This window comes from Arvicanthis niloticus, chromosome X, assembly GCF_011762505.2.
Source record: "Arvicanthis niloticus isolate mArvNil1 chromosome X, mArvNil1.pat.X, whole genome shotgun sequence".
In the NCBI taxonomy this organism is placed as follows: domain Eukaryota; kingdom Metazoa; phylum Chordata; class Mammalia; order Rodentia; family Muridae; genus Arvicanthis; species Arvicanthis niloticus.
This window is the reverse complement of record NC_047679.1, coordinates 68,244,442-68,263,056: the sequence shown is the minus strand read 5'-3', so window position 1 is coordinate 68,263,056 and position 18,615 is coordinate 68,244,442. Positions and strand designations below refer to the sequence as shown.

Sequence of the window (18,615 nt, the reverse complement as noted above, 5' to 3'; positions counted from 1 at the left end):
TATTATAAGATGAAAAGCAGAAATCAGAGTCTAATGGGCTCAATATTATGCCTTAGTTGCTTAAGGTTGGGATCCTACATCTATCAGTAATCAACAGCCAATCATCAGTGACCATAATCTTCCCAATATTTCTAATTTCTAGTGTGGTTTTCCATGAGGTTTCTCCCCATAGATCTAATTCAGTAGATCTCTCTTTCTCTCTCTCCCTCTCCCTCTCTCTGGGTGTTTATGTGTGTGTGGCCAATGTGGTAGTCCTACAAATTATGTTCCTCCTAATTCTGACTTTTACTTAAAATTGTTATGGCTAATACTTTGATTCCTCCATGACTTTATTTTCTAGCAACACACACACAAGCAGTGGGTTCTCCTTGTTGAGAACTTCTACCATGATTTTAGCATCTCTTTAGTCATGATTAAACTCTGACTCACATAGGCTTTTAATAAATCATCTTTAAAAAAGCAAGAGACACTAGTGTTTTATTAAAATAAAAAAAAAGGAAAGGAAAGAAAATTGCTAGGTATTTGACTGTCAATGTTTTAATGGTTTTATAAGATTAAAATTACCTGCCAGGAAAGTGTCAACAATGATAGTACAAAAATGAATAGTATATTACAAATATTAAATATAGAATATGGTGTGTACTTAGTATAGAAAAGCCACATGTACTAATATTGGATGTATAAAATTGACAAGTGTTATTATAAGACACACCAGAGATTTTAATATGTGCAAGTATAGATAAAAGAATGAAATCAGAAGACAGAATCCCGCAAAACATAGAAAGAAAAAGGAAAAAAGTACAGATTGGAATACATTTTTCTATATACTTTAAAACTTGCAACTAGCTATACACAGCATAATTCAAATGCAAGAATAATTGAAGCATTTGAAATAAGTGATGCCAATTGAAATGTCTATTATAGATAACATAAAAAATAATAACAAATGAATTAAAACTTAAACAACTTTTAATCATCAATTTGTGACAATTCCAATGTTCATTGTAAAGTAGGTCTCAGTTGAAATTTTCATATTTTTTGATTCTTATTTTTTGTATAAAAACTACTTTTATTATTTTTAATTATACATATAGGTAGAAATGGATATGTGGACATATAATGGTGGACAGAGGCATTGGATTGCCCGAGCATCAGTTACACATGGTTATGTGTTACCCAATATGGGTGTTGAGTGCAAAACTCTTGTCCTCTGCAAGGACAGTGTTCTCACAGCAATTTAATTTAACACAAACTTTCTGATTCTTAAATATTTTTACAAAAAGTATAATATTTAAAACATTATGATGATAGTATAAAGGTGAACTAGGGACCAGTGGAATGGAATAGGAATCATGAAATCTGCTATTTATGATTAAATTATTTTCAAACTGTGCACCAAAACCATTAAAGGGAAAAATTATTGTTTGGTGACTTAGATAACTACTTGAAGAAAACCAAATACATACATTTATAGAAATTAACTCAAAATTAATCAAATATATAAATAAAAATAAATAAAAAATAAACTGTTAAATAAAGATATAAATAGAAATCTTTATGAGTTTGAATTTAGAAGTCATTCTTGAAAAGAAAGTGACAAGAAGAGAACCCTGATAAGAGTGCATCAATTTTAGAAGAATGAAGATTGTACCAGGCAATCACCAGAAAGAATGAGGCTGAGTATGAAGAGGATAGAAATCCTTCTTTTCATACTATTTCATCTGCTTCTGGATTCTGTTATCAGCTGGAAGATGAAGTGACTAAACTTTACCATGATTAAGGTTCCTTAAGTCAAAACTTTTTATCAGTTGCTGGAGTCACATCATCAGATATTGAGCCCAAGAAGGCTTCAAGGCAATTGGAAGTGATGGCTAATCTCTACAAATATTGCCATCCAAGTACTGAGGAGCCTACAAAATTTTTTCAACAGCCCTGAAGTATGCAAGCAATATTAGTAGAAACAAAAGCCAGAGAATAAATGCTGCCACTCAGTTTATGTGTTTCTGTGAATGTTGCAAGGTGATACCAAGGAGGGAGTGATATATATCTGAGACCAAAAGAAGGTATGGAGCATTTAAAATGTACCAGGAAAAACAAAACTGTTTCAGATATTGTATGGAGCATAATGGCTAAAACCCTCTGTGGAAGCAGACTTTTAAACAGCCAATCACATTGGACTTCAACATCATGTATGTCACAGTGAACTTTTAGCAATATCTGTGACATCAAAGAGTGGGCTAATCCTGGGTATGAAAACATCTGCAGATACTCCCAGACACCAGAGATCTACAGAGAGACACCTTAGATGTCTTAACTCACCATCATCATGCTTTCTTAAACTGGAGCATTGATATACAAACAAACATTTTCAATAGGAACTTTCATGTAGTACCCAAAGGAGAAGCCAAACAAAAGCAGTCCTGAAGAAAGAGAAGACACAATTCCAATGTTGATACTTGTGACTTTCTCTTCCTTTCTCAAATCCAATATCAAGGTGTCTAAAAGGCTTTGTAAAACTCAAAATGAAGGTTGATATATATATATATATATATATATATATATATATATATATATATATATACACACACACACATATTATGTGTGTATATATGTGTGTGTTATAAATTACTTACTTAATATTCATAGAAAGCACCTAAATTACTTACCCTCCTCCCCACTACCCAGAAACTGACTCTTGTCTTCTGACAATACAAAAGAAATAGGGAATTGTTAGAACAAAGAACTCAGCACCAGGCATCTAAATCTAGGCCATACAGTATATTCCTAAGGTGAGGAAACCACTTTTCCTGTAAGGTCTGTTGGCCTATCATTTGCTCTGAGAGCACAGCATACACATCCTAACCCTTTATTTAACTAGAATTGGTTACACATTCTCATTATTTCTCCTTTTACCTTTTCTCATTTTTCCCCTTACCTGCTCACCTTCTCCCCTACTAATCTCTTTTTTCATAGTCAGGATGTTTTGTTTTATGTCCCAGAATTTAACTAGGGTTATCTGTGTGACCATGGGTCTACAACTATGTCCCAGAATTTAACTAGGGTGAATCTGTGTGACCATGGGTCCACAACTATCCATTTGAGCCTGATAGGCTCATCTGTGGGCATACCACTTACACAGTGCTTCCCCCTCTTCCAGAATTTCTTAGTTACCAATAGTTTAGCATTAAGATTAGAGCCACATGAGCCCCTGCATCAATAATTCCTGCTTATTGAATGAGCTCTTATCATTTGTTTGTCTGTTTTGTATAAGCACAGTGCCTGTAGGTATTGCTGATAGGAGCTGATAATAGTCATGTCTGAGTTATGTTTAGAACACTGCATTTCACCATCCTTTTTTATCTTTTTAGCTCTTACATCCCTTCAACCTCATCTTCTATAATGTTCTCTAAGCCTAAAGGGGGTGATATAAAAGTCTTATTTGGAAATGAATCCTCAATCATTTTTTATTTTTAACCATCTTGTACAGTGATGAATTTCTCTATTCACTGTAAAGCGAGACTTCTCACATTAAAGTCAAGATTAGCCTTTAATTTAATTTATCAGTGTTTTATACATATTTAGAAGACAGTTCTATACACACACACACACACACACACACACACACACACACACACACACACACACACATTCTATTCAGGTAAGAAGCTATCTTTGACCCTAGGCAGGTAGAGTCATTTGTTTTTTCCTTAAGAGAGGTTTGCAGTACTTGGTATTGGTTTCCTCTTGTGGAACAGTTTGGCTTCAATGTCTGTTCTATGTTTTTTGTTTGTTTGTTTTTCATGTTTTTAATGGGTTATAAGATAATAGTTACCATGCAGTTTTTTAAAATACTTTCCTCATTTTGATTTTTCTTCCTTCCCTTGTCCTCTTTTCTTGTACAGTATTCCCACTCTCCACTGTCATTTCAAAAATGTGATTCTATTCCTCACAACATCCTCCCACACCCTTTCTTCTTTTCTGGCTTCCAAAAGTATTCCAAATTAGACACAAAAACAAGAATCGGGTTAGGATCTGCATGTGAAAGCAACCATATTTTTTTGTTTCTAGACCTGGATTACCTTATTAGTGTAATTTTCTCCATTTATTAACAAACTTCAGCTTTTCTTTATAGTTGAATAAATTGGCATTATGTACATATACCATGTTTTTATCATCAATTTATCAGGTGATTGACATCTGGGCTGATTCCATTTCTCAACTTTTATAATAAAGCTGCAATAAACATCGATGTGCAAGTGTCTCTGGAGTAGGGAATAAATGCCTTCAAATATATGCTCAGCAGTATGCACTACTTGCTATGTTAAGCATATCTTATTTCATGGGGCTCTTCTATATTCTAATAAATTCACTAAAAGAATGAGGAAGCATGCAGCCTCTAAGTTTGGAGGTAAAGAGTTCATAGCGAAAACTGAATTTTTTTGTCTCTAATTTTACTCTAATGGGAAGAACCTCCTAAATTCATGATTGTTGTAAGAACAGTAAAACCTTGAAAATGTTAAGAAGCAGATTCATACTCTCTCCTTTGTGAGGGGTAGCTACATGCTTCATAGAAGCCCTCTTGTGATCCAAAAGTTTATATTTTTATAGTTTTTTTAATATTAGAACATAATATCTATTTAAAGCCAAGAGATTATCTTTTTATAAATACATCTTTCAATAAACTAAACATAAAAAAAATCTACAGGGAATACAGCACAATTGAAACTAAAAAAATGCAAAAAGCCCTTTACCTCAAAAGGCATACACAATTGAATGAGAAGGAGAAAATACTGGGAAATTATGTGTGCTAAAAATTTAATATACATGATGTCTATAGTTCACCAACAAAAGCCACTCACAAAAGAGCAAGGAAATTGAATAGACATTGCCCAAAAGAAAGTCTGGAAAATGTTAATATATACATGGAGAGATGCACAATCTCTAGAGAAATTCAAATCAAAATAAAAATGAAAGTCCTCAAACAAATTCCCAAATTACCTCCATGAAAACACAATTCCACATCCTATTCAGATACTCTGTCTTTAATATACTCAGGATAGAAATGTTTTTGTTTCATTCATAAAGTATATACATGTATTTCTTAAAGTTTTAATAAAAAATACAGTAATGATTTATATATAACTTACAGTCACATAAAACTTGCACTTCCTTTTGAAACGCCTAACTTTGAGTCTCAGGGGATTATTTATCTTTTTCTATTTACTTTCAAAAATCTTTAACAACTTAATACATGTATATAAACCACTCTGTTTGCAGTCATTTTCCATTGCTCTTTCCATCCCTGTGCACTGCTGCACAACTCCTTCTTCCTCCCAATAAGCCTCCTTCTTATTTTCATGCTTATTTTCTAAATTTTTGTAACTTACTGAGTATAAGTAAGGTTGCTTGAGTTAACATGATTGGTGGTCATGATTTTTCTTAATTGTATTGTCTTTCAGAATACAGGGGTGACTCCAGAAGAGTTACAGCAGTGTCAAATTCCACTACCAACCACCCATGCTTCTGCTAGCTATCCATACTGCAAAGTACCACAGAATATACTATGATATATTGGAGTACTTTTATTTGTAAGAATGTGCTACATTTCATCTTTCAAATACTTCCAGGGTATTTTTTTAAAGTATGTCTTTTCCTTTATAAAGGCCATTTGGATACTTTTCTTATAGAGTCTCCCTAAATTGAAGACATCTCCCTAGGTATCCTTAATATCTATTATCAGGCAAGTAAAAGTAGATTGAAGATATCTACTTTTATCAATCTCATTGCCTTCATAAAACAATCTACTGTTGATGGTGAGGCAAGATGGCGGTGACCAAGAGAAAGTGGCATGGGGGTCTGGAGGTTCAAGGGAAGAAACCAGAAAGGAGCTGGGCAGCCAGCAGCAGGCTAATGTGGCAAAAGAGGCAGAGTCAGAAAACGGAGATTGTATTCCAGGGCAAATGGAAAAAATAAGGAGCAGATCCTCATCTTTGCTTCCAGAGGAATAAATTTCAGAACAAGACTCTTAATGCAAGACTTGAGAATGTTGATGCCTCATTCTAAAGCAGATACTAAAATGGATCATAAAGATAAATTATTTGTGATAAATGAAGTCTGAAATGAAAAATTGCAACAAAATGCATCTACTTTGAAGCTAAGAAAAAACAGGATCTCTGTGTGTGGCTTTGAAATTTACTTCATGGGCCATGTGCCAAATTCTTGGTGCAAAATATTCATACCCTGGCTGAACTAAAGATGACTGGAAATTGTTTGAAAGGTTCTCAGCCCCTTTTATCTTTTGACCCTGCTTTTGATCATTTGCCACATTATACTTTGTTAAAAGAAATCTTAATTCAGTTTTTAATACACCACAGTACCATCCCAAGGGTCAGCTGTTTATAGACCACGTGTATACGTCCACCATTCTGGATAACAGGATATGGTTTCAGAACTTACTGATTATAGAAGATGCCACTGCTCTAGTAGAAATAGGACCTCATTTTGACTTAAATCTCATAAAGATTTTTTTCAGGGGAGCTTTGGAGTACTAACCTTATATGAAAATCCTCATTACCAGTCTCCAAGCATGCATCAGGATGTCATAAAGTCCACTATAGCTGCAATGTACAGAGAGAGACAGCAAGTCAAAAATGTTCAGAAATTGAGGAAGAAAGAACCAAAGACTATTCTTCCACATGATTCCACTGCAGAAGGGTTTGTTACACCACCAGAGGAGAAACAGTGGGTGAAAACAGAGCCAAAAAGTAGATCTGAAAGCAAGGAAGAGAAGGATTTACAAAAGGCATCAGAAACTGCAACAGAAGATGAGCAGAGGGAGTAAAAAATGAATCAGTGGATAACTATATTTTTTAGTTACTGTGTATTTATTTTGTATTCCATGTGTAAATACTTTTAGTATACAGAACTAGCTATGTCTAATTAGTGTGCCATTTTAAAAAATTAAAATGTTTAAATCAGTGTTGGTATTGGTCTTTTTCTAAATAAAGCATCTTGAGAACTAAAAAAAAATCTACGTTTAAATTTCTCTTTAAAAAATATTATGGTAAATTTTGAGGATTTTGGTAGCCATTTGTTTCAGTCACCTGTGATCTTACAGGTTACCTGTAAGTATCTACAAAATTATAAAACAGGTATTCAAAAAGTTTTGTTTGGTCATTATGAGGAAGAGCTGATTTATCTCTGGACATTCCAGCTTGGATAATTATTTGTGAGATAAATGAACCTTATTACATGAACTGTGTTTTGTAAAAAAAAATGAAAAAAATAAACAAACAAGCAAACATAAATCGCTCTGGATTGCAAAGACATGAGAGCTAGTTAGAAACATAGAATTTGATTCAGAATTAGTGAACTAAAAATTTTAATGCAATGCTAATCACCATAAGATTCATATGCATACAAAAGCTTGAGGAACACATAGTTGAGACAGTACTATTTGGAATTTGTTAAAACAAATAAACTGATATTCTAATGAATATAATATATATCAATAAAAAGATTTGAAAAAAGTGACTCTAAGGCTAAGTCAAGATATATTGGATAAAGAGTAATGCACAGGAGCTGAAAATATTTATGAACAGCTGAAAAAGAAATAATAACTTTTCTTTTAAAGCTGAGCTTCATAAAATTTGAGGAAGTGCTTTCAAACATGCTGTCAATTTATATAAGTTTTTAAACCTAGTTTGTGCTATAAAATATAAGTTCTTTTTCTTTCATTGACTGTCATGCTAAAAGATGATCAAATATGTTATTCACTAGGACAGTGGAAGTTATAAATTTGCTTCAATAGTGTAATTCATGAACAAGAAGGATAACTCTGTTAGGCAACTGGAGACTTAAAGAAAGTGATTTTTAAACTATAATATACATAGCCCTTTCCCATTCAGGCATATCCAAAAATGTGAATAATCCAATCTGCCATGGCTTAGAAACCAGGTTTTTTTAGTAAGAATTTTTCGTAAGGTCCCAAGGATCATTCTAGTATTACAGTTGTAACTCAGATTTCAGAACTGAGGAAGGGCAGTATTTTGTCTCTTAAGAAATTTTCCTTTTGATTATAGAATATCTTGATGTGTTATACATGTTTATGTACATGTATTTTCAAGGAACATAAATGAAAATTAGGAAGGGGGTATCAGAGCCCACAGTCAAAAAGCCTCAATCTTTTTATAAATAAACTGTTTGAGGTATGCCGTTTTAAAAACTATTGAAACAGCTAGTCATGGAGTAAGGTAGATAACCTAGTTAATAAAGTTGTTGCCTTTTTTACAAAAAGACCTGTATCTGATCCCACAATCCACATTAAAAAAAAAAAACAATAAATAAACAACAACAAAAACTCCTATCTTTGGGGCAGTAGAGAAGAGTGGCTCTATGAGTTTTAATGACTATCAAGTCCCAGGAGCTTTTCTGTGGCTTCCAACTTTACACACATGGCACATGTGCATATAAACAAATATGCATACAATTTAAACATGATAAAATTCCTAAAATTACATTACTTCAGTTATGCATGTGTATCATTTTTGAAGTACGATTTATAAAATTCATTCTGAGAACTATACTCTCTGTTATTGTATGAACACCACAGAGTGTTTTTATGAAAATTTGGGTAACATACTCTACTGTTCACGTAGGCCCTATGGTATAGCATATTGTTCTTAAGTCAGAAACCTGTGAAATATGCTACTGCACTGAACATTGTAAGAAGATAAAACACGTGATAATTATTTGTATATCTAAATTGATCTAAACAAAATTAGCAAAATATTGTATAAAATCTTTTAAAGTATTATTGCTGTAAAAGTTACTTATCAAAATGGAACTTATAAGATTTTAAATTGCATTTAGTTACTTGTGAATATAACAACCTTATAAATTTCAATACATAAGTTTACACATAATATTGTCTTAGGCTATGCTGCATGAGGCTCTATTATAATCCCCCAAAACTATTACAAGCAAAACCAATAATTAATAATAATAATAAACATTTAATTTAAAATCTCCTCTTTTTCAAATAACAAATTAACACAAGCTTAGGATACTTTTTGCTTTATAAAATTTTATATTTCTTAAATTTGTCATTATATTTTGCATAAACAACCCACATGATGTACAAGTTTCCAGTCTTCCTCAATGCCATCTATATTCACACAGATGAAAGTTATTTTCCATCTTAAATGGCTGTTGTTTATTCTGTAACCTCTTATGCTTGGAAAATCTTTTGATATCAGGGACATAACTATTTAGTGTCTTGTTCCAGATGTCATTGATATAGATCTTGTTAAACTTTACCTAACCCTAATAAAAGTTAACGTTGTGTCAATGTCTTTCCCTAAGCTATATAGTAATAGATTAGTCAAGTGTATGCCTCAGAAAGTAGGCCTTAAGCTTACAATATTTTTACAGCCTTAAGCTGATATATATATATATATATATATATATATATATATATATATATATATATATATATATATATATAATTTGTTTTACTGGCTTGATTAAAAAAACATTTGGAGGGAGAAATTCTTTTGATTTGGGGATAAAGATCATCAATACAGGAGAATGTGTTAGATCCTAAGAAAACATACAATATATGCAAAATCCTAAGCCATACTTTATTCTACAAATAGCACTTTTCCATTTTCTGTGGCATACAGTTCAAGAGAATGTACTGGAAAGGAGGATAGATATAAGATGTTTGTGACCTCCTGTTTCTCCTATACATATAGGCTATTTCTATTTTTATTTAAAGGCTCACATCCTTCTTCACCTCTGGTCCAGTGTGTCTTTCTTATCTCCTCATCCATGTTTCTCTCCAACCTTTCAAGGTTAGCATGGGTAGACTTGATATACCCAGTATCCAGCCTAATCTGGCTTCCACTGCCTGTGCTGTGACTATCTCTAGGCTTCTACTTAGAAGAAATTATGTCATCTGTATTCACACAGATAAAAGGTATTTTTCATCTTAAATGGCTGCCATTAATTCTGTAGCCTTAATAATCTCAAAAGAAATCTCAAAAATAAAAGAAAACATAAGCTTTTAAAAAGCCCTATGCTCACTATTAGAAAAGATACTGACTTGTGAATTGTAATATTGTCTTATATTACCCCAAACAAAAGAATTTTCTTGTCCTTAAGAGCCATAAGGATTTTCTCTGGCAAGTTATTTTAGTTCACCATAAGTTGATCTAGAGTTTCCAAAATTGGTCAGCTGCATTCATGTTGTTAGTTGTTTGACGAAGTCTGATCTCAGTTCAGAACAGACCACTCCAGACCACATGGTTTCAAGGGGGGGAGGTTTATTCAGGAGATAGGGCAAAGGTGGGGAGAAGAAGGTGGAAGGATAAGAGAGAAGAGAAGTAGAGGCCGGCCATGACCACATGGAGAGAGAGGAAGGGTGGGGGTAGCGAGAGTAAGAGAGTAAGAGTAAGAGAATAAGAGTAAGAGAGTGAGGAGGGGGCAAGCAGCCCCTTTTATAGTGGATCAGGCCTACCTGGCAGTTGCCAGGTAACTGTGGGGAGGAGCATACCTGGCTGTTACCAGGTAACTGGGGAGGTGGAGTTTAGACAGAATACTAACATTCCCTCGTTTTGGTTTAATTAAAAAAGAAAAATTAGAAAAAGGTGACAGTGAAGCAGGAATAGGGACATTGTGATATCTGGCTACTTCCTGCTGGCATTGGGGGCGATGAGTCTCTAGGGGGAACCCAGAAGAATAGGTATGGGGAATGTCTGTCCAGTCTTAGGAAAGTTGGCTGCTTCCTGCTGTCCAGGGTCTGTGGAGCCATCTGAGGATGGGTCAGAAGGAACAGGTCCAGTAGAAGCAGCTGTGTATGTGACAGGAGATGGAGTATCTGGAGGTTGCTTCTCTGGAGTTGTTCTGGATGTGCCTGGACTTGACAAGATGTAGGGAATAAGATTAAGTACATTTGGGGGAAAGAAAATTTTTCTAAGATGTACATTTGAAGCCCAGAGGGATCCCACCCTTTGGAATAGGTAAGTGGGAACTTTAGGCAGATGTACTTATCTGGATGGCATCTATTTGGTCCGTGAGAGGTAGATCTGAGTGGGTTTCCTGTAGCTTGTAAGTTTACAAAAGAGATAACAGCATGAGTTAGCAACACAAGCAGTCTTCAAGATGAACCTATGCTGGATCGTATAGTGAAATGTTTTATTAGAGGTAGGCAAGTTTATAGGAACTCAGATAATATTAGGACAGTGAGATAGCAAGAAGAGGAAATAAGAAGCATTTAATTGATGGCAACTGAGTTTAGGTAATGAGGTAACAGATAATATCTGTGAAAGCTTAGTTGTCAATGTAGTCAGAAGTCTGAAAGAGTAAACAATAATCTACCAGCTATATATTATTTTTAAAAATTACAGAGTCCACTAGCCAACAGTTCGCATGGTCTCCATAGTCTCTTGGGCGAGGTCAGTTTGGCTTCTAAGCGCAGAAGACGCAGGGCTTTTTCTCTGTGGAATGGATACACGTGACATGAGAAATGACTTACCTTGGTTTAGCCAAGTCATTTAACTCAGGGCATCCAGTTTTGTCCACTATATTAGTGACAATATCATCGCATGCAATCCAGGCTGTATCTTCTAGGTGTCCAAGTCTTCTGAAACCATCTTGGGTCAACTGTGACAGGCTTTGGGAGTTCTCTAGGCCATAAACTTAAATATATTATTAGCAGACTTTTGACAAGATTGGGAGCCATAAGGTTTGGTTGTAACTGAATAGAATTTAATAGCAGTAGTAAAAATCTATTAAGACAGGATAGGAAAGAGTCTTAAGTAGCTTTGGCAGGTTCTGTAGGTAGAGAAAAGCAGATTTTAGTATTAGCAAGAAAACATTTGGCTAGGAACAGAATAAGAAAGCTGGCAATAGTGGCATACGATCAAATGGCTGGAAAGCTGGGGCTATGGGCCCCACAGCTGAGGGCATAGTTATTGTAGGTAGGGTCCGCTGTGGCGGTAGGGCAGGACTTTCTGTTAGCAGCCGGAAGTCACTGCCCAGTGCCTTAGGCGGCTACAGTCTGTACTCCCTTTACAGATCCCAGGCAGAGAGGGAGAGAGAGAGCCTCCCTCGAGTGTAAGGGCAGCCAAGCCCTTTGCTCGGGTGGCTGTGCACTGGGAAACAAATCCCAGAGCAGAGCTAAGGAACAGAGGGGAAGGGAGCAAGCAGGGTCCTGGACCAGCTTCTTTTCAGGCAAACCAGCTGAGCCAAATGGTCACAACCAGCCGCAAATGATGGAGAAGGCAAAGTGGGAAAGAGGCCTACATCAGCAGGCGGCAGACTGACCCTTGCGGGAGACACGCTAGGGACTAGAGCTTGGAGCCAGTGCTCCTGAGAGAGAGAACAGTCTGTCCAGGCCCGGCTTGGGATACTCAGCTGCAAGAAACTGTCTCAAGAGGAGAGGGGAAGTGTCTCACCCAAGAGGAGTTCTAGAATGAAGGTCAGGGAAGACAGGGTTAGCTCTGAGCTCAAGATATCTTTCCTGGGACCATGTGGATGGTTATTCTGATTAGTGGTGGATGGCTAAAAAAACTGAGGTGGGGAACAGGCAGAACACATGGAGAGATTAGAGTGAAAGTAGATGAATGCTTGAATATAGGGAACTTTTCCATTTACCAGACTGCTATATGTATGTATGAAGACCCTTTAAAATGACTGGATCTAGTGTGCCATTAGGTGGCCATTTTAAACCATTATCTAGAGGGTACCGAATCCAAACTTTATTGCAGAGATGAATCAATTTGGAAGGCCTCAAAGCAGGCGTTAATTTTAGAGATCTGAGATTTTTAAGGAGATAACTCACTGGGGTGTCTGAGGGTGCGGCCTAAGATAATGTAGCACCCATTGGGTGACAGGGAGGGCTTACCGAGCTATTGTATCGGCATATAAGGTCTGTAAGAAACCAGGCTACAGCCTAGGTAAGCAGGTCGTCACGAGATTATCTAGGGGCCCCAGTGAACTCCCAGAGTTCGCTGAAAGCAGTTTAACCTGGTACCAGGATTTCTGGCAGCTGCAAGAGCTCAGAACGGGGGGGGAGACTGTAAACTGCTTTTGAGGGTGGGGAGTCACCCAGAGGCCAATGTCCTAAGTAGTAGTTCAGCTAGGAGGCCAGTCATAGGGACTGGGGCAAACAATTGCCAACACCTCTCAGCCCAAGGAAGGCTGGCCAGGCCTTATCTGGGCGTCTAGGGTCCCTCCCGCCAATTGGAATCGCCTTACCAATCAATATGTCAGTGTGTGTTTGTAGGCCTATGCAGTCTGGTATCAGGAAAGTGGAACTGCAAGGTCTGTGTGGGCCTGTCTGGCTGCCTAACCCACATGCAGAGCACAACGTGGTGGGCCGCAGGCATAGTTAGTCTGTAGCAGAGGTGGAAATTCACGAGGTCTGTGATGGCAGGTAGCAGCAATGGAGTCTACGTGGTGTAGAAGTGATGGTGGCAGTGGTAGAGGCAGGCCACTCAGCATTGGTCCCGCCTGGCCACAGCAGCTAGCAGCTGCGGCAGCCGGCAGCACAGCAGTCCCTGAAGTATTCGTATCCGAGTTACAGCACCAATGTTAGTTGTTTGAAGTCCAACCGCAGTTCAGAACAGACCACTCCAGACCACACGGTTTCAAGGGGGGGAGGTTTATTCAGGAGATAGGGCAAAGGTGGGGAGAAGAAGGTGGAAGGATAAGAGAGAAGAGAAGTAGAGGTCAGCCATGACCACATGGAGAGAGAGGAAGGGGGGTTAGCGAGGGTAAGAGAGTAAGAGTAAGAGAATAAGAGTAAGAGAGTGAGGAGGGGGCAAGCAGCCCCTTTTATAGTGGATCAGGCCTACCTGGTGGTTGCCAGGTAACTGTGGGGAGGAGCATACCTGGCTGTTACCAGGTAACTGGGGAGGTGGAGTTTAGACAGAATACTAACACATGTTATCACTCACTTATACATTATGTATTATATATCACTGCATCATTTAAGAAATTCAAAGATATCAATAATTCAATACTGCAGTCAATTCCAATTTGTGATCTCAATATAAAAAACTGTTGCCTTCAATCATGGCCATGATCATTATGGTGCTGAGAAGGACATAATAGTGTATCTGGTCATCAATCAATATTGCTTGAAGTCTCTCCATAATTGATAGACTCATTGTCACACTTTTGTTATTCTCATTATTTGTATAAATAATACTGTAACAGCCTCTTGTCACATTTTTCTTGCCCACCAAGATATAAATCCTGGTGGAGTTTGATATAATTTGTGAAAATAATCAGCAGTGATTTTCTTCCTTGATAATCATTAAACAAATGTAATTTCATCTGGGGGTGGGGAGTGGGGACATCCATTTAGATCCTTGGTGTGGGGGATGAGGTATGGGATGAGGAGTAGTCAGGGGCAGAGAAGGAAGGGGTTGAAGTCTAGACTGTAAAAAATAATTAAAGAATAAAAATAAAAAAATAAAAAATAAATAAATTTAAAAATACTTTAATTTTTCTAAGCAGAGAAAAAAAATACAGACACCCATCATGATTTCTTATAGGTAATATTAGCAGTATTAGGATGCTTAGGCATCATCATAAACAGTATATCAAGATGAAACCAAAAAAGGAAAAAAATATGCATTAAGCAGTTCAGTATACTGATGATGGATAAGGTTGATGGCTATACAGCACACTCTTTAACAATAAATTTTTATTATAAGAAGTATTTCTATATTCTAATATAAGGATAAAATATAAAGACATTTTTTTTGCCAACCTTTACAGACTAGCATACTTAGTTTCCATTTTTACACTGGTTAATATTAGCAAGCAGTTTTATGAGACAGGGATTAAGAGTTGAAGAAGCCATGTATTGTATAACTTGCTGAGTTGAATAATAAACTTGACAACTACATAAAGAAAATGTGGTACATATACAGGATAGAATACTATTAAGCTATTAGAAACAAAGAAACCATAAATTTTGCAGTCAAATGAATGGATCTTAAGAATATCATCTTGACTGAGGTAAGCCAACCCTAAAAGGACATGCACGGTATATACTCACTTATAGGTAGATATTAGACATAAAATATAGTATACACATGTTACACTTCACTGACCCGAAGAAGCTAAACAAGAAGGAAGGCACAAGCTAGGATGCTTGAATCTCACATAGAAGGTGGAATAAAATAGTCATAAGAGGCAGATGGAAGTGGGGAACTGGGTGGGAGGGAATGAGTTAGGATCAGATGTGGGGAGGGAAAGGAGGGATGCCAGATGCCCAAGAAAATGAATGGAAATGTGCAGCTGAATGGTATGGGGTGGTAAGGGCATCTCCAGGAAGATACAGAGACCTGCATTAAGGGAGGTACCCAAGTATCAATGGGGGTGTCCTTAGCTCTGACTCTCAGCATTGGAAATGTGAAACCTGAAGAGGCTACCTTCTGTAGCCAGGTTGGAATCTAAGTAAAGCAAAAGAGAGACCAACCCACCCTCAAAACTTTCAACCCAACATTAATCCTGTCTACAAAAAAAGCAGGGACAGGAAATGGTGCAGAGACTGAGAGAATAGCCAACAATAACCCACCAAACTTGAGACTCATCCCATGGGCAAGCACCAGTCTCTGACATTATTAATGATAGATACTCTGTTATGCTATCATCTAGCCTAGCTGTCTTCTGAGAGGTTCCACCCAGCAGCCGACTCAGACAAATACAGATACCCACAGACAAACAGTAGATGGAGCTTGGGAACTCTTATGGAAGAACAGGTGGAAGAATTGTGTCTCCTAAGGGGATAGGGACTCCACAGGAAGAAGACTTACAGAGTCAACTAAACTGGACCTTTGGGACTCTCTGAGACTGAACCACCAAGCAAAGAACATACAGTGACTGAACCAATCTCCCCACATATATGTAACAGATATGCAGTCAGAATCCCAAACAACTGGAGTGAGGGCTAGCCCAAAAGCTGTTGCCAGTATGTTGGATATGTTATTTTAGCTGAACTGCCTTGTCTGGCTTCACTGGAAGAGGATGCACCTAGTTTCACAGAAACTTGATGCTTTAGAGTAAGGGAATTAAGGGAATACACCTAGGGAACCCCACCTGTTCAGAGGAGGGCAAGGAGGATGGGGGAAAGATTTTGGGAATGGGGTGACCAGGAAGGAGACATTGAGCCAGATGTAAACTGAATAACTTCAAAAAGGTAAAAAAAAAAAGTATATAGTATAAAATATAATAACATACATTATTATTAAGATCAGTTTGTTCTTTGAGAAATATTATAAATTATGGCATATAATTTGTAATATAATTTTGAAAATTAGGACAGTGGGATAATATAAAGTAAATACCACCAGAGAAAATTCTATCATCTTCCATCTGAAATGGCAGGTGCCCTGTGAATTAACTGATGCCAAGGCAATATGAAAAAAAGACAAGACTTATTTCTCTGTACAAAAAACAAATGTGCAAGGATTCTCAGTGATTAGATATTTACTAAATAGTCACAGATAAAATCTCACACGCCAAATTTAAACAAAGGAAGGTAGTAAATTTATAGTTTCAATGTGGGGAGAGGAGCTATGGAAGATTCCATTGAGACATTTACTCTACCTTCATTTGGTTGTCTATTTTATTTTAAACCGCTTTATTCCAATCAATTAAAAATAAAACCATCACACAAGTAGTTTAAGTTATCCACTCAAACAAAAGTTTTATACATGTAAATAAGCTTACACATACTCAAAATGACCATTTCTATTTATATTTTTTCATTCCAAAAGAATGGAGTTATGATTAGAGTTTTACACTTTCACTGTAAATTACATTTTAATTCATTTTTTCATTACAAGAAAATAAAATAAAACTATGATGAAATGAAGCTAGAAAAATTTATTTATATACTTTAATAACTTGTATGTTCTTTAGTTTGGCTTTGTGACAGCTTAATTCAATCTTTAGAATGATTCCCTTCAAATGAATCCTTATACAAATTACAGGAAACAATGTTGTTCCCACAAATGTAGAAATAGTATATGTAATATTGTGCAAAATATCTATTATAGAGTTTGAAGCAAAATTACAAGTTATTTCTATTTATATAAAAGGGTAAAAGCAAGATCTTTCTCCCTAAGTAAAAATGATCCCAGAAACTTTATGCACAATGTTCCCAATCCAGGTATCTCTTTTAACTAAAATATGTGGAAGGATTCTTTCCTGTTAGTTAGGTAGCAAGTACCTTGTGATAAAGAAAAAGTAAATCAATTTCATTCTATAACAACTGCCCTCTATTCTGACATTTAAAACTTAGTTATTTAAAAATTGAGCCACTCTCTGGCTCAAAGGCCCTAACAAAAGGATGTAATTGTATCCTGTCAGCACAATACAAACAATAATGCAGTCAGCCTGGCATTTCTGCTAGAAGTATTATCAGTCTATGCTTAAAAAAGGAAGAATAAAAGAAAACAACAACAACAAAAACCATTCACATTTTTATTTGATGCAGTTTGATATCTGTTCTCAAGATTTGGCAACATAACATCTAAAAAGAAAAAAGTAACATGACTTGTGTATATTTTATTTCTTTTTTTCTCTTTCACTCTCCTTTCCTCTTTCCATAAGCCAAAAAAAAAAAAACAAAAAACAAAAAAAAACCACAAAATACTCAAATGGGTTTCAAGTGATTCTTGTGCTCAATTGGAAACAATTCATCCTTATACTACAGTTTCAGAAATCAGACCCTTCCATAGCTCTGTGTATATCCTAACATTACTTTGACAGTATCTGGTGAGTTAATACTAATTTTCCCAATTGTCCATGGAGGTAATATTTTTTTAAAAAAAATATTATGAGACAGGTGTATGAGGGGAAGGACTCAGGTCTGTTTAAGAGCCAGTGCACTAATAATTTGACCATGCTCCAGTGAGTGTATAAGTAACACAAAGTGAGCTTTTCTTTTGTACTTCTTTTGGTATGTATCCCAAGGGAAGAGTGATATGGAAGAATAGGGAGCGATTCTTATTAGAGTTCATAATGTGAAACTCCCAGAGAATCTATGCAAATGTTATGTAGAATATGTTTGTTTGCGGTATATATATGGATATGTACAATATGTGTTAATCAGAACTACCCAATACTTTTCAAATTCTTCAAACTCTCCTTCAACACATCTCTCTCTCTCTCTCTCTCTCTCTCTCTCTCTCTCTCTCTCTCTCTCTCTCTCTCTCTCACTTTCCTCTCTCTCTCTTTCCAAATGAGTGCAGTTACCATACAAACATAGGTGTGTGGTCATCCAGTGTTGTATGTGCAACCTATCATTGGCCATATCCTCAATAAAAATAATTTTCTTTCCTCTAGCAATCATCACTTGCCCAAAGCTGCTTAGCACCTCTGGAACCATTCCCCAACCTATACTGAAATTCTAATTGCTTAATTTTCTGTAGGCAACTATGCATTCTCTGAGTTCATATGCACAACACTTACATTATATCCAGAAGATAACACTACACATAATTCCTTTACATCCTCCAGACCATACCTTTTCTCCCACATCTTCCATGTTGTTTCTTGAGATTTGTGTGTAGGGGATTTGATAAAGATGCC

General features: G+C 36.2%; 1 pseudogene; it reads left to right on the top strand.

The window, feature by feature from the left end:
• The first annotated feature begins 5,823 nt into the window (after nucleotides 1-5,823).
• Nucleotides 5,824-6,848, top strand: LOC117695475 (ribosome biogenesis protein BRX1 homolog pseudogene; annotated as a pseudogene).
• The last annotated feature ends 11,767 nt before the right edge of the window (nucleotides 6,849-18,615 follow it).